Raw genomic sequence first — 17,688 nt, forward strand, 5'->3', positions numbered from 1 at the left:
CTCAAACGGAATCGAGACATGATAAAAAGGTAACCAAAGGAAGATGAAATCCAAGAGGTTGTTAAGCTGTTCCTAAGATCAAATAACACTTTTATAATATGGTGAGAATACACCAAGAATCAAAGACAAAATACAAGAAGAAAAGGGAATAGAAAATCTGTGCAGAAATGTCTTACAAAATGGCTTTGATCTAGGCTGAAACAACCACCAAAAATAGCGATTCATAGCTCAAATCGAAGATACGGATGTAAGGAAGATGACCCTTCAAACGGAATGAATTTTGGACACCGGATGAAGGAGTTATGAGCAATATACGACAGCTGCTCATAGGATGGCGAGTTGGAGAGTTGGAGATTGAGAAGATTCTGAACCTTGACAACGGACTAACCTTAGTACAACCGGAATTTGGAAGCTAAACTCACCTTGGATATACATGACCGAGGGAGGAGGAAGAAGCATGGAAATGAAAGGAAATTAAGAATTGTAGGAGAAACTAAAAGAAGAAGGAAGAAATGTAAAAGGGAAGAGAACCGTGTGATTGATTGAGGGGGGGAAACAAAGACAAGAATTATAATTGAGATGGGGTAGGAATCATAAAGTGAGAGGTGGTGGTTAGGAAGACTACATCAAATGTAGTTTGTCCAAAACACATCAAACTCGACTAATAAAATTTTCTTCTCCCGATGGTTAAAATAAAATCATAGCAATATTATACTCAAAACACTCGTAGAATTATTTTCTACGATATCGTTCGTAGACTAGACTTGTATTCTCAGTCCAGAATCAATTTTAATAAAATCATTTAATACAACAACTAAATACATATTTTAATACATGAAACATAAATTTTTAAATCATTTACATAACACATAATATTTAATTAATAATAACGTTTAAATTATAAATAATCAAATGAAATAACTTAAAATAATTAAAATTTATTGTAATAAATCATGAATAGATTTATGGATTTTTCAGATATTACACTTTCGACGTCGGCTTCGAGGTGGTCTCGATGCTCCTCTATCTCACTTTTGTTCGCCTTTAGCTTTTTCATGTCTTCCATCATCTCCTCTTTCTCGTATTGCTCCACATATAATGAAGTCCTCAATTACTCGATCACTTGATCCTTGCTTCGAACTACGTTTTTGCGAGTCGTAACTTTGGTGCGAGCCATCTTCCTAAATTAAAGAGGAATGAGTTCAAGTTAAAACTTCAAATTGATGAAAATTCAAGCAGAATTGATATAGAACAAGGTTTTTAGGCGAATTTTCCAAAAATAGAAATTTTTGAGATTTTTCTCAAGGATTGAACTACTGATCATAAGGAGTATGGGACAATCGACGGAATCGAATTTCGAGTTTCCCACAAAAACTTATAGGTAGAACAAACATTTCCAGAAATAGCAAAAACGCGAATTTTAGGGCTCAAACGGCCGAATTTGGGCTAAAAGCGTCATTGTTCATACTATGTATAAGTTTGACTCAGAGGATCGTTTCGGGTCAGGATACGCTAGGCTTGGGTCAAAATTTGACAACGTCAAATTTTTTTGGTACGGAATCCCATCCGGATTATGAACCTGGCGGCTCTGATACCACTAAAATGTCACGCCCCGAGACCGAGACGTGCCACCGGCGTTGTTTCAAATTCATACAAATTATAAAACAACCAGCCTCATAGTACAGTATAAACCAAACCAGTCTATTATCATAAATAAACTTCAAAACATTGTCTTACAACTCGATAAATCCAAAATAACAAAACCAATGCGGAAGCGTCTAAAAACTTAATAACAAAATATTAATGCAAAAATCCCAATAATAAAAATAACGAAATTTAGTCTTAATATTCCTCTATCACCATCCCCAAGACATGTCTTGTTCACGATCCTCTAAATCGTCCTCTTCATCATCTGGAAGGGGAAAAGTAAGGGGTGAGTGTTTTGGGAAACACTCAGCAAGTGGGGGCCGATCGTTCATACCAAAATATACATATATATTTATTTCAAAACTCATGGCATAATTCAAATCATAAACATTCATATCATGTCTTAACATAACATGGCATAAACAACATCATAACATATTTGACATGATATAACATAATTTTTGACAAGACACTGAAATTCATCTCATTATTCATGGCTAACTGATCAGTCCCCTATATGTAATCCCTCTAAGGGGTGAGGTCATAGAACGGTTATTATACCCACCGTATCAGGGCCATAACATAACATGGTTCGGAAATTCCATTTCCACTCATAATTTGAGTCCTAACAGTGTCAAAACATATTTCGAAAGAAACACCATCACGAACAATATTAAATAACAACTTCCAACGATTAACATAAACGATCGAAATTTTAAAGCATACATATTATTTTAAAACATAAGCCCACTTACAGTATACGTTCGTGCGAGATCAAATACTACAAACGACGAAGCTTGACCGAAATTTTTAGAAGAAATTCTCGGAAATTCAACAAATTGAATCTTCGAAATTTCAATCTGCTTCTTCAAAGACTTGGCCGATTTCTTGGACCTTTCTTTCACGAAAATGAAGCAGACTATCTTATCAATTCCTATAACAAAAACCCACGTGAGTGGAGTAAAAATATTTGGCCCAAAACTTTGCACCAAAATGCCATAAGTGTCTCGAAACTTTTGGAGAGTTTGGTGACTCACCTTGAATCGAGATTGGCCTCCTTTGATCTGACAAAACTTGAGCCGTTCCCTTATATTATAACCTTAACCATCGAAATCAAGGAGAGAATCAGTAGAAATATTGAGTCACCATTTTTGAAACTAGGCAGAGCAGAGAATCACCTTACCGACTCGAGTTGTTCCAGATGTGTATCAACTTCGGCAGCGGTAGAACCTTGAAAATTCAGCAGCTATGACGTTCGAATTTCCAGCGACTACGGCGTTCGACTTCGAGCAGTCTCGATGTGAAACTGTTCAGGCACTATGGCTCGAGAACTTTCAGCCGCGGGTAAAATTTTTGAGAGACTGTGGGAGGTTTCAGGAGGTGTATAGCCGAGAGAAAAAGTGCTGAAGAGAGTCTGTTCTTGCACTTAAATAGAAGGCTCAATATCGGCTCTAAATCCCGAGTCTTGAGGGAGAGAAAATTATGTTTCCATAAACTTTGATTCGGTTGCTGCCAATACAAGATTTGTGTCCAAAATCTCGGTCATCAGATCTTGGAAAAAGGTAAGAAGAGATCTTTCCATATTAGCGTAATCTTGCCGACTAAGTTTCGGGATTTCACATAAACTAGATGTCGATCTTGAAGAAAAACTGTCTAATATTGTCATACAACAACTTGATGATGTAGCAGGCGATGTTTTTGGATTAGATGTGAAGTGGTTTGATCATGCGTGATAATGTAGTGGCCCTTACCCGAATCACCTACTAAACAGAACTTAGGCATGCAATTAACTTAATAAATCAGATATCAGAATAAAACTGCGGAAACCATAAACATTATACAATCCCAAGTAAAGGAATCTGTAATTTATCCAATAATATACAACCAAATCGAATAGCTGTATAAACCCAAAACAACAGTAATAAAACCTAAGCGAAGCTCCAGCTGGCCAACCACTGACTAGCCTCTCCTGGATCCACCCTCCTCGTCCAATCGCAAACCTGCCCCATGGAATAGGGTGTCCAGAAAATACAGAGTACGAGACATGAGCATAAAAATGCTCAGTACGAGAGTATGAGTATACATGCATGCAAAGTGAACTCCCAATAGACTCGAGGTCAAGGATCAGATAACAGAGACAGACCCGGCCCTGGTATGTAGCACGCTGTGCCGTCGCTTCAGGAGGTGGCTCCCATACCGAGATAACCGTGGATACGCCGGACCCAAATCGATGGAAGTCCATCCACTAACAGGATAGGGTACAACCCTACTAACAGACATCTCAAAAGAGATACAGCAAGATGCAAATGAATGCAGCATAATATCATGGCATATAAATCATGCAGTCACATAATACATGCATACTCAGTCAGGATATCTCGAACAGTACTTTCGTACCTCAAAAATAGTGCAAGCTCTACCAACTCTAGGTCCACGCCTATAGTCTGCTCTACACTGCCAAATGATACTACTATCATTAAAGTGTTCTAAAAGCCTTAACTAAGCTATTGCATACTCCTAAATATTTATAGGAAGCAAAAGCTATACCTTCGTCCGTCGTTAGCCCTTTGATGTCGATGCCTCCAGAACTTGGGCACAACTCCGCTACGACTACCGAACGCCTCGCTGACCTCCGGACCAAGCCTAAGAAGACTAGAACAGCTCCAAAAGGACTAGAAGGGAAAGGAGAACTCGGAATTGGCAAATGAAAGTGAAGCCTCGGCCTTCTATTTATAGACAACAATCGGAACTTTCGATCCTTGATCGGAACGTCCGAACCTCGATCGGAACGTCCGATCCTGCCATCGGAGCTTCCGAAGATCCTGATCTGCCACGTGTCAAAATATCACTTGTTGACTCCGGATAGGGGTGATCGGAGCTTCCGGTCCTGATCGGAGCTTCCGATCTTGCCACACGTCATGCCTGACGTAATAACGATCGGAGCTTCCGATCCTGATCGGAGCTTCCGAACTCTACCCAAGTAATTATGATTAATTCCTTAATTACTGATTTTGGGTACGGGGTACTACATTCTCCCCCACTTAAGATATTTCGTCCTTGAAAATAGATCTTAAGTACTGAATGCAATACAAGGTTACAGAAACATTCTTTATTCGAATCAAACGTTTACAGAGTTTGCAACTGAATACAACTTAAAGAATGAAATCAAAACAACTCAGGATGGTCTTTACGCATCCTGTCCTCGAGCTCCCAAGTAGCTTCCTCAGTGCTTCGGCGCTGCCACTGAACTAAAACCAAATGAATGACTTTGTTCCGTAAAACCTTATCCTTATAATCCAGGATACGAAGAGGTTTCTCAACATAAGTCAAATCCTTGTCTACCTGAACCTCAGACCGCTGCAGAATATGAGATTCATCCGCCACATACCGTCGCAACAGAGATACGTGGAACACGTCGTGAATACTGGATAGATGCGGTGGCAAAGCTAGTCGATAAGCTAAATCGCCAATGCTCTACAAGATCTCAAACGGACCGATAAATCTGGGAGACAACTTGCCCTTAAGGCCAAATCTGAGAATCTTGCGGAAAGGTGACACTCTCAGAAACACTTTCTCCCCGACCTCGAACTGCAAAGGCCTACGCTTGATATTAGCATAGCTGGCCTGACGATCCTGTGCAGTCTTAATCCGTTTCTTGATTTGATCAACAATATCTATCGCCTGTTGGATAAACTCCGGTCCCTCAGCCTGTCTATCCCCTACTTCTTCCCAGAAGAGTGGAGTACGACAACGTCGCCCATACAACGCCTCAAAAGGTGCCATCCCAATACTAGTATGATAGCTGTTGTTGTAAGCGAACTCGATCAACGGCAAATGATCCTGCCAGGCTGAACCAAAATCCATGACGCACGCTCTAAGCATATCCTCTAACGTACGGATAGTGCGTTCTAACTGACCATCAGTCTCCGGATGATAGGTTGTACTCAAACTGAGAGTAGTACCCATCGCACGCTGAACACTCCCCCAGAATCTAGAAGTAAACCTGGGGTCCCGATCACTGACAATGCTCACAGGCACTCCATGAAGTCGGACGATCTCCTGAATGTACATCTGTGCCATGCGATCCACAGAGTACTCTCGGCTATAGGAAATGAAATGCGCTGACTTGGTGAGTCGGTCCACCACAACCCAGATAGCATCACAGTTCCTCGGGGATACCGGCAAATGGGTCACAAAGTCCATTGTGATAAACTCCCATTTCCACTCAGGAATAGGCAAACTGTGAAGCAATCCCCCAGGTCGTTGGTGCTCTGCTTTGACCTGTTGGCACACCAAACATCTCGAAACAAATTGATAAACACTGCGTTTCATTCCCTTCCACCAGAAACGAGTACGTAGATCCTTGTACATCTTGTTGCTCCCAGGATGAATACTCAACTTAGTGCGATGTGCCTGAGACAAAATCTCCTCTCGCAACTCTTCATCCTGCGGAATCACAAGCTTACCAGACAAACACAGAAAGTCATCTGACTGATAATGAAATCCAGACGAGCTACCCTCTTTAGCTAGACGAGCTAAACGCTGGGTCTTTGAATCAGACATCTGAGCATCTCGGATCCGCAAATACAAGGCTGGCTCAGATAATATCGCAAACATCTGGATACTTTGCATACCTTTCTTATGCTTGAAGGTATAACTTGAAGTACAACAGTCACTGATCGTACTAGACATCGAACAAGTCTGAAGTGCGGATAGTCGCACCTTGCGACTCAAAGCATCAGCGGTGAGATTAGCAGCCCCCGGATGGTACTTAATCTCGCAATCATAGTCCTTAAGCAAGTCCATCCAACGTCTCTGCCTCATGTTCAATTCTTCCTGAGTGAACAAATACTTGAGACTCTTATGGTCGGTGAAGATCTCAAATTTCTCGCCATACAGATAATGACGCCAGATCTTCAAAGCGAACACAATGGCTGCTAACTCCAAATCATGGACTGGATAGTTGTCCTCGTGAAGCTTCAGCTGTCTAGAAGCGTATGCGATCACATGCCCATTCTGAGTCAGGACACAACCTAACCCCTGAAGAGAAGCATCCATGTAAACTACATACCCTCCAGATCCTGACGGTAATGCCAACACCGGCGCAGAAGTCAACCGCCGTCGAAGCTCACGGAAATTTTCCTCACACTCGGAGGACCACTCAAAATCCACACCCTTGCGGGTAAGCTGAGTCAACGGTCGAGCTAACTGAGAGAAGTTCAGAATGAAACGATGATAATACCCTGCTAGACCCAGAAAACTGCGGATCTCAGCAACTTTCGTCGGACGCGACCAATTAAGTACTGCTTCAATCTTGTTTGGATCAACAGAAATCCCCTCCCGGGATATGATATGGCCAAAAAAGACCACTTTATCCATCCAGAACTCACACTTGCTCAGCTTGGCGTACAACTGCTCATCTCGAAGAGTCTGTAGTACCAACCGCAAGTGAGAAACATGGTCTTCCGTATTACGTGAATACACCAAGATGTCGTCAATGAAGACCACGACAAACTTGTCCAAGTACTCTCTGAAGACATGGTTCATCAAATCCATGAATATAGCCGGCGCATTAGTCAAACCAAATGGCATCACTAGGAACTCGTAATGCCCATAGCGAGTACGAAATGCAGTCTTGGCTACGTCCTGATCACGGACTCTCAACTGATGATACCCAGATCTCAAGTCAATCTTGGAGTAAACTGACGTGCCCTGCAGCTGGTCAAACAAGTCATCAATACGAGGCAACGGATACTTGTTCTTCACAGTGACTCGATTCAGCTGCCGATAGTCAATGCACAGCCGCATCGACCCATCCTTCTTCTTTACGAAGAGAACAGGAGCTCCCCAAGGAGATACACTAGGACGAATGTACCCCTTATCCAAAAGATCCTGTAGCTGATTCTTCAATTCACGCATCTCTGACGGAGCCAGACGATACGGTGCTCTAGAAATAGGCGAAGTACCCGGCATCAACTCTATGCCAAACTCGACTTCCCTAGCAGGAGGAAAACCCGGAATCTCATCAGGAAACACATCTGGAAATTTATCCACAACAGGAATGCTTTCTATCCCAATACTCTCAGCGGACAAATCAACTGCATAGATAAGGTAGCCTTCCCCGCCAGACTCTAGAGATCGACAGGCTCTCAAAGCTGATACCAAAGGCATCGGGGGTCGCGCTCCCTCACCATAGAAAAACCAGCTCTTACTCCTCTCCGGATGAAAGCGTACTAATCTCTGATAGCAGTCCACTGAAGCTCGATAGGTAGTCAACATATCTATTCCCAGAATGCAATCAAAGTCGTCCATCGCCAGGACCATGAGATTCGCTAACAGAATGTTCCCTTCGAACTCTAAAGGGCAACCCATCACTAGACGCTTAGCCAAAGCAGATTGGCCCGTCGGAGTAGAAACAGACATTACTACGTCTAGTGCAATGCATGGTAACTTATGCCTCTTAACAAAACGTGCAGAAATGAAGGAATGAGATGCACCAGTGTCAATAAGTACAAGAGCAGGTATACCATAAAGCAGAAATGTACCTGCGATGACTTTCTCATTCTCCTCCACAGCCTGATCATGTCTCAGGGCAAACACCTGGCCAGAAGCTCGTGGCCTCAAATGAGAACTCCCAGCCGACTGTCCCTGCAACCTCTGCTGAACGGTGGCCTGAGAACCCGATCCTGAACCAGAACCAGAACCACCTCCCCCAGATAGTGGACAATCCCTCCGGATATGACCAGTCTCTTCACAACAGAAACAAGCTCCAGAAGCTCTACGGCACTTGTCGGATGGATGGTTCTTCCCACAGTGATCACACTTGTCCTTCTTACCGAAACGGACAACACCTCCAGAACCAGAGGAAGAAGAAGATCCAGACTTCTTGAAAGTTTGGGCACGGGGACCCAAAGAACTAGCAGGTCTTGACTGAGAGAAAGACTTGTTCCGCCGAATGCTGTCCTCCGCCTGGTGACAACGGCTCACCAAACCCTCGTAGGACATGTCGTCGCCAACCGCCACACGGTCATGGATCTCAGGGTTAAGGCCCTGAAGGAACAGATTATACTTCATCTTTGAGCTATCAGCAATCTCGGGGCAATAGGATAGCAGATCAAAGAACCTCTGCTGATACTCATCGATAGACATGGCTCCCTGTCGCAGACTCAGTAGCTCGCCTGCCTTTGACTGACGGAGTGCAGGAGGAAAATACCGCTTTTGGAAAGCTGTGCGGAACTCGGCCCAGGTGGCCACTCCTCTCGCCGCAACAAAAGGTGCAGAAGTAAACCTCCACCACCTGCGCGCACGCCCATCTAGAAGATAGCCAAAGGTCTCCACCTTCTGCTCCTCGGTGCATTGGAAAGTCTGAAAAGTCGTCTCCATGCGGTCTAACCAGTTCTCCGCATCCTCCGGAGACTCACCTCCAACTAAGGGCTTAGGACCCATAGCTAAGAATCGACGCACAGTGAAACGCTCGTCGTCATGATGACGATGACGCCGTTCTCGACGAGGCTCCCGGTCGGCATCCCCCAACGCCCACCAACACTGCCATGAGAACTCCGGTCGTCACGATTTGACATCTACAAAAATACCTCAAGATGAGACTAAATCCCAAGAATTTTTTTGCATGCTCTGATACCATAAATGTAGTGACCCTTACCCGGATCACCTACTAAACAGAACTTAGGCATGCAATTAACTTAATAAATCAGATATCAGAATAAAACTGCGGAAACCATAAACATTATACAATCCCAAGTAAAGGAAACTGTAACTTATCCAATAATATACAACCAAATCGAATAGCTGTATAAACCCAAAACAACAGTAATAAAACCTAAGCGAAGCTCCAGCTGGCCAACCACTGACTAGCCTCTCCTGGATCCACCCTCCTCGTCCAATCGCAAACCTGCCCCATGGAATAGGGTGTCCAGAAAATACAGAGTACGAGACGTGAGCATAAAAACGCTCAGTACGAGAGTATGAGTATACATGCATGCAAAGTGAACTTCCTATAGACTCGAGGTCAAGGATCAGATAACAGAGACAGACCGGGCCCTGGTATGTAGCACGCTGTGCCGTCCCTTCAGGAGGTGGCTCCCATACCGAGATAACCGTGGATACGCCGGACCCAAATCGATGGAAGTCCATCAACTAACAGGATAGGGTACAACCCTACTAACAGACATCTCGAAAGAGATACAGCAAGATGCAAATGAATGCAGCATAATATCATGTCATATAAATCATGCAGTCACATAATACATGCATACTCAGTCAGGATATCTCGAACAGTACTTTCGTACCTCAAAAATAGTGCAAGCTCTACCAACTCTAGGTCCACGCCTATAGTCTGCTCTACACTGCCAAATGATACTACTATCATTAAAGTGTTCTAAAAGCCTTAACTAAGCTATTGCATACTCCTAAATATTTATAGGAAGCAAAAGCTATACCTTCGTCCGTCGTTAGCCCTTTGATGTCGATGCCTCCAGAATTTGGGCACAACTCCGCTACGACTACCGAACGCCTCGCCGACCTCCGGACCAAGCCTAAGAAGACTAGAACAGCTCCAAAAGGACTAGAAGGGAAAGGAGAACTCGGAATTGGCAAATGAAAGTGAAGCCTCGGCCTTCTATTTATAGACAACGATCGGAACTTTCGATCTTTGATCGGAACGTCCGAACCTCGATCGGAACGTCCGATCCTGCCATCGGAGCTTCCGAAGATCCTGATCTGCCACGTGTCAAAATATCACTTGTTGACTCCGGATAGGGGTGATCGGAGCTTCCGGTCCTGATCGAAGCTTCCGATCTTGCCACACGTCATGCCTGACGTAATAACGATCGGAGCTTCCGATCCTGATCGGAGCTTCCGAACTCACCTTCGGAGCTTCCGAACTCTACCCAAGTAATTATGATTAATTCCTTAATTACTGATTTTGGGTACGGGGTACTACAGATAATATCAAAATGTCAATTTTGAGATTAGATTTATATGACGAAGTAGCCCACCATTGCTGTGTTTTTAGATCTCAATTCTTCTCCGCTTTATTTTGCGTCCTGCTGTGTTATTATGTCTGATTTTTTATCTTCTAAAAAATAACAAGTGATTATTTGTTTTTTTGGGTCCACGGGTCTTTACAATGACCCAGGCCCATCATAGTCCTTTTTTCCTCTGATCTTATTGCGTTTTGTGGTGTCTTGCTGTGTTTTCTGCAGCACTACATTTCATCATATGAGGGGTTACTACGCTAAATATGCTCGCGAGAACTTCATCAACTACAGAGAAGTCGACCCAAAAGACCAAGCTTTCCTTCAAGAACTCCTCAACAGGACTAACAACATGCTCTATGGGTTCTCAACAAGGTCAGTTGTAATTGTAAATGTTAGATTGAGATTGTGTTTGTCAATCCTGATTTGATCCTAAGCGTCCACCTCTTGTTTGGGTTTTCACGTTATGCAGTACTCCGTGAATGAATCTGCTGCGGATAAGCTCAAAGAGATATGCTCTGCTCAGCCCGAGTAAATTCGTTCTACCCTGTGCTCACCAAGTGTTTGTTTTTATTCCTGTGAATTTTGTTTGTTGTCTGATTTATATGATAATCATATGATACGATTTTTATTGTCTCGGTATTTTTTGCAGTGTTTGAAACAAATTATGATTTTTAGAAGTTATTAAATTTGAAAATGGAGAAAAATTGAAATACTTTGTTGAACAGCGTTCGAAAACAGGAGGAAAAATAAAAAAATTTGAAAATCAGTATTGGCCAATTAGCTAGTGTTCGTTATTCTAGTGCTAACATTTTACCAAAATCACTTTGCAGAATCAGAACTATCATATGACCATCCAACGCTAAACTTTAATTTAATAAACACACAAATCTGATTTTTCAAACCAAATCTTCTAAGGGACGCTATTTGTGCGTCCTGTGCGATAATCAAAGTTCAGCGTAATCAAAGCACAAAAAAAAATTTGTGGCAACACTTTATTTGAATCGTGCTTCTTCGTTGCATGTAAGCTTTAGTTTCATAATGTGAGCGGTGAGACACATGCTTTAACTAACTATTTTTTTAGTCTTAGTTTCCTATTGGTTTATCTTCAGAAATTGGGATTTTCTTTGGAAAGTTTGCGAGATTGAACTAGGGAGCTTAAAATATCCCCTGTTTATGCAAAGGTGAAAGCTTGTTCCCTTATCTATTCTTCTTCTGTCTCACTGTGACTAAATGTATTCAGAATAAATATGGGAATGATAGTGGTACTATTTTCCCCTTAAGAAATCAGTTGGTGGTTCTTAATTAAGCATGGGCTTTGAATCACCTTGTGTGTAGCCTTTTTTATTAAGAAGTTATTTGTATTTTCTGCATTTAATCTTTTTCGAAAAATTGCCATTCAATTGCACTTGGCTCTCGCAGTTGAGGACAAATCGTGATTTTTTTATAGCTTATTTTATTTCATTAAATCCTTACAAGAATATTCTCTCAGAGTATATTCTTATTTAGGCCTGGTTTAGGAGAGCTAAGGCAAGTGTTTCACTAGGGAACCATGAAGATGTGATCAATGACTTGAAGAATTCAATGAAGACTGAGACATCCTTGAGTGGAAAAAGACAAATTCAGGGTGAGCTAAAAATAATCTCGGATCATTCTGGGCAAAGAAGCAGTCTACTGGAGGAATCATATGATAATTCTCAAGGTTTTCTAGCTCCATCTTATCTTTATCTCTTTTATCTAAGAAAGGTGTTTCAGATAAGTCGCTACGCATTCTATCAGTTTGTTGTTTGTGCTCTGCAATCATATATGAATTGCTTGTAGCAATCAATCGTATCACCAAGACTGTTGTGTTGGATATTTATTGTTGGATTTAAAAAAGAGAGAATCATTTCAGTGTTGAAGATCAAATTTCATTCATAAGAAATGATTTTGAGTTGTACGCAGGTTCAACCTACAAACTGAATCCTTATCACTAAAAATTGGAAAATTGGACTCTGCTCGTTTAGATTTAGTTTGTTTTGCTAATGGATAGATGTACTTGTATGAACCATGGATTTGTTTTGTTCGTGCACTCTCCTGTGGTTAATTACCACCAGAGCCAGAACTATTTATCTTCCTTCTGTTCCATTAGTGCTGTTGTGTTTTAGCCAATTATGAACGAGCTATGTGGTTCAAACTATTTAGTTCATAGCATAATATTTACTGAACGTATCTCTTGGAATATTGCACTCATAAATGTTTATTGCTTTCTTTGCTTTGTGTAACATCATTTTTGCTTCTTTAATTTCTTATACTGTAGGTCTTATGTGATAGATGAGCCACTGCAAGTGGAACTCCAATGTGTCTTTACTCCAACTAAGGGAAGGAGAATGACTTCTTATACTGATGTCCCGAAAGCCTCTTTAATTCACAAGGAAGATCCTCATGCTGCTTGTATGTGTTAAAATTATTTTTCCCTGACGTGAAGTGCTTTTAGTAGTTAGAAACAATCATGCTATGGATCTTTCTTCAATAGGTTACCTTATGTAGTATACATTTTACTCTGTCTGTATTTGCTGTAATTTTTGCTGAGGGATGCCTAATGGTCAATTATCTCATTTTATCAATGGAACAGAAGAATCAATTGCAAACATTTAAGCTCCCTGAACCCGTTTCCACCTTTGGTGGAATTCTGGAAGTAGAGCTATTAGGCAGAGTTCAGAAAAATCAAGGGGATGAGCTATATTATATATGGTGAGTTAATGTTTATGTTCTAGATATTTATATTAACATATTTTTGTCCAAGGGGGAGCAATCATTCTTATACGATTAAATGGTGTGAGGGTGCCAAAGGCATATTTCAAAGCTCCTTTAATAGCTTCAAATGAGATACACCTTCTCTTGAGAAGATGTCTTCAAAACTGGAAGCAAACCTTTTGCATATACTTCGCTCTTTTTCTAGCTAGTTGATCAACCATAAGAGGAGGAAATGGAGAAATTTCATGCACCTTCATCATGTTGATTGTGATATCACGAGAATTTGTCTTCAAATTAACAATTGTTTCGTAACCTTTGATGATTGCTTCCATGATCTATGTGCTAAAATTGTTGATATGTTTGGTTATATGAAATTTGAACGTATTTATAGATCTATTTTAGAATTTGAAGACGTATAGATGTTATCTATTCCCAAGAGAATTTCAGGAGATCGAATAGAGATATATAGAAAATCGGAAATTGTATTTATTATGAGTAAATTTCGAGAGAATTTCAGGAGATCGAATAGATATATAGAAAATCGGAAATTGTATTTATTATGAGTAAATTTCGAGAGAAGCAGTTAGAATCATTATAACTTTCATTCTAAGAAAATAACAAGCAGTATAAGGAAATAAAATCTTATAGATCATTCTTTATACTATATATTTCCGTCTCTACAACTAATTTCCAAAAAAAAAAAAACTTGGTGACAAGTTCACCAGTTGATGAGTCTAGAAAAACTGTAGAGAGAAAAAATATTTCTATCACTTAAAGTTTTTTCATATTCGCAAGAAGAAAGACATTTTTTGGAGTAAAAATGTCTTCAAATCTATTCACTTCAAGCCGTAGTATGAATTTTGCCTCAATTTTTTTTAGTATTCCCGCTATAGCCGAAGAATAAGGCGTGACTTTATGAATTTGCCTCATTTTCAATTTTTGCTGATGGCAACTTAAGTTATATATATAATGTAAAACGATCCTGACTTTTATTTTAAATTAATTAATAATGAAAATGCGGATTTTTAAAAAAATTTCGGCATGAACTATCTATTTATATAATGACCTACCTGTCACATACAGCAAAATTTAAAAAGCAACCAACAATACGAAATAAACCAGACCGGGAACTGAACGAGAACCAGAGTAAAAGATTCGGCCTTCCAAACGTACATAAAACATATACTTTGATACTTACATGCCCAAAGACGATCAATAAATCTTTACGTTTACATTAATTCAAGTAACAGAATAAAAAACTATAAAATGTTAAAATAAACTATTGCGGAAGACTGGCATGGTCAGAGGGATGTGTCGTATCCGCATCACATTCCACTCAATAGTCTTGCCCCGCAATCTCAATGATAACTTAAACCTGCACCAAGTAGATGTAGTGAGCCTAGGGGCCCAACAAGAGTATGGTGAAGTAACAAGGGTTTAAAATACATGCTGAAATACTTAAAATACTGTACTTATAATAAATACTTTGGAACTTCCTAAAACAAGTTGAATGATAAAAGAGAATGAGACTGACTGCATGCAATGAACTCACACACAACTCATACTTTTAAACTCGGAACTTTCTTAAACTTAATCTGAACCTCATGCATAACTGAAACTGAATAAACTGAACTGGATAATACTTTTTGCCCTTTCTTTAAACAAAATAGACTTCCCAAAAGGGAGAACTTAAATATAACATATGCATGGCTAAGTCCAACATAATGAATGTAACTGAATAACTGTACTGAAACATAGTCATATAAATTTTGAACTGTAACTGTGAACTTATATCCTTGAATTGTGATTCTGTACTTTCGATCATGATCATGGCTGCAGTGCACTATGCCGCAAGGAAGTCAGGATAACCTCCAACTCGTCTTGCCCATACTTGGTAAGGGAAGCCAGAATTTCTCCCAACTCGTCCAAACCCATACTTGGTAAGGAAAATCAGGATTTCTCTCAACTCGTCCAAACCCATAAATTTGGTAAGGAAAGTCAGAACGTCTCCCAACTCGTCCAAACCAATAATTTTCTATAGTCACAACCATCTCATTTCGTTCATAAAAATGCTTTCTTTCATTCTTTATTGCCTTGATATAAGAACTTAGCATGCATATTATTGAAATGACCTTTGAAAATATTTACTCGATTACTCGATTCATAAATAAATGAAGAAAGATGGTTGACAAGGATGGTGATTTAGGTGGCAAACCATAGGTAATAATCTAGACTTCTCTTTTAGGCACTTAGGACGTATCCCGAGCAATCTACTTGCAACACTTATAACTTACACAATTTTTAGTCAAAACGACTTCCGCTTGAAAACATAGTTTCCATGCCCTCTATACATAAGTAAAAGGTCATCCTCGAAGTACCATTCTTATCCAATAATTTTTGGCAATAAAGTTTTCGGACAGCAACAATTAACAACTAAAACCCTGCACCTTAACATTCAATAGCCTAGAACTCTACCGAAACTTAACCGAATTAGTTTCCGCTTGAAACGGAATTTCCCTAGCATCCTAGGCTATTTCCAAACCCGAGCCCTTAACCAAAACATAATAATAACACTGGCATAAACCACCATTCCAAAACAGCCCCCAACACTTGGAAAATTCTTCTCAAAAGTTCATCTCCCTTCTCCAAAGATTAACCATGGAACACCCATGTTCCCAAGCCTTAACTTAAGACATAGACAACTTCCTAGTCCCGCACAACCCTTAAGACCGACTCCATTCACAAGCCAACAACACAGCCCGAGCAACAGTCCACTGCCCTGAATCCGACCTCCCATTTCAACATCCAAGTCGACAGCCCTACGTCACCATTTTGCAAGCCATTTTCAACACATCCTAAGCACTACCATGTGAGCTAAATCTCAACCATGGCATCCTCTAAATCACCAATCCAAGACCACACAAAACTCGAATCACATAAGCCCAATGACAATGAAGATTCGAAACAGAGGCAGATGCTAACAATAATAAAAAACTTCTAACTCACTCCTGTCCAACACAAGATAAACAACATTAATCGATCATAAACACGTACGACACCCCAAATGGAGTCTGAAATTTTTGAATGGCTAACAAAACAGAGAACAAAAACTCGAACAAGCCATCACATATCAGAAAAATCGAGCAAGCTTCCTAAATTACAGATATTTGAAATGCAAGCAAGAAAAACAAGCACACAACGTAATAATCTACTTAGTGGCCAATGAAACCCATAAATCTTGCCTAAACCAAGAGATATCAGAAATGGGGAAATCTCGATAGCTGGAAGCCGAGCTCAGGAAAGGGGAAAAAGCTTATTCAGCTCGCCTGGAGGGAGACCTTGCCAAGAACCGAGCAGCTGGCGGTAGCCGAAGGCTGAGGAAGAAATGAGAGTGCCGATCGCTTTAGAGAAAAATGGAGAGGAATCGGGGAAAAAGAAATGCGATCGGTTGAAGCTTGAGGAAGGGGAAGAAGGAAATGGGTTGAGTAACGGGCTTTAATGGGCCGATGCAATTTGGCCCGGTGAAAATCCTTTTGGGCCGGGTCAACACATATCTTTAATTGTGTAAGAAATTAATGCATAATATATAATATGTAGTATTTTAATATGATGCGAGTAAAATGTTAGACCTTGATTTCGCAAATACTCAAATTTGAAAGTTCAAGAGTTAAATACTTAAATTCTATTTACCGGGTTTGAAAATGCTAAATTTTCAATACTTAAATGTTTTGATGTCACAACGATAAATAAAATATTTAAATAATAGACAAAAGGATTAAAATAATTTAAACAGGCTAGACTAATGTTTAAAATAATTTAAATAGATGCACAAGAGTAAATAAAATCTTATAAAATGATTTGTACAATTAAAAAGGATTTGAATAAATAAGTTAGACATTTAAAATGATTTAAAATAACTAATCGTTAAACTTAAATAATTTAAAATAAATAATTTGGACACTCAAAAATATTTAAACAAATAAGTTAAACAGTTAAAATTTTTTAAATGAATAAACTAAACAATCAAAATCATTTAAATGTGCAAACTTAAACCTTAAAAATATTAAAACAATTTAAACTGCACAATAAAATTATTTGAATAATAAATAAAATATTTTATTAACACATAATTCACATAAAAAAATTTAAATCAATTAAACCTAAAAATAATAATCCTAATATTTATTAAATTTAATGCATGTGATTTACTTAATTGGGTTTTAGCTACTACAATTCCTTCCCCCCTTCAATGGAATTTCGTCCTCTAAATTCAAGACCTACCAACTAGATCTAGATACAATAGACTCGATCG

At 39.8% G+C, this 17,688-nt stretch overlaps 1 long non-coding RNA gene and 1 pseudogene across 1 annotated transcript; one reads left to right on the forward strand and one right to left on the reverse strand.

Annotated features, from left to right (window-relative positions):
* Nucleotides 1–1,849: 1,849 nt before the first annotated feature.
* Nucleotides 1,850–2,753, reverse strand: LOC140893362 (uncharacterized). The gene is made up of 3 exons (XR_012153131.1): nt 2,685–2,753; nt 2,403–2,581; nt 1,850–1,912 (listed from the first exon to the last, which is right to left on the reverse strand). It is a non-coding gene; the product is annotated as an uncharacterized lncRNA (long non-coding RNA).
* Nucleotides 2,754–10,768: 8,015 nt separating this feature from the next.
* LOC140886441 (LYR motif-containing protein At3g19508-like) lies at nt 10,769–13,788 on the forward strand (annotated as a pseudogene).
* The last annotated feature ends 3,900 nt before the right edge of the window (nt 13,789–17,688 follow it).

Source organism: Henckelia pumila, chromosome 1, assembly GCF_033568475.1.
Source record: "Henckelia pumila isolate YLH828 chromosome 1, ASM3356847v2, whole genome shotgun sequence".
Lineage (NCBI taxonomy): Eukaryota > Viridiplantae > Streptophyta > Magnoliopsida > Lamiales > Gesneriaceae > Henckelia > Henckelia pumila.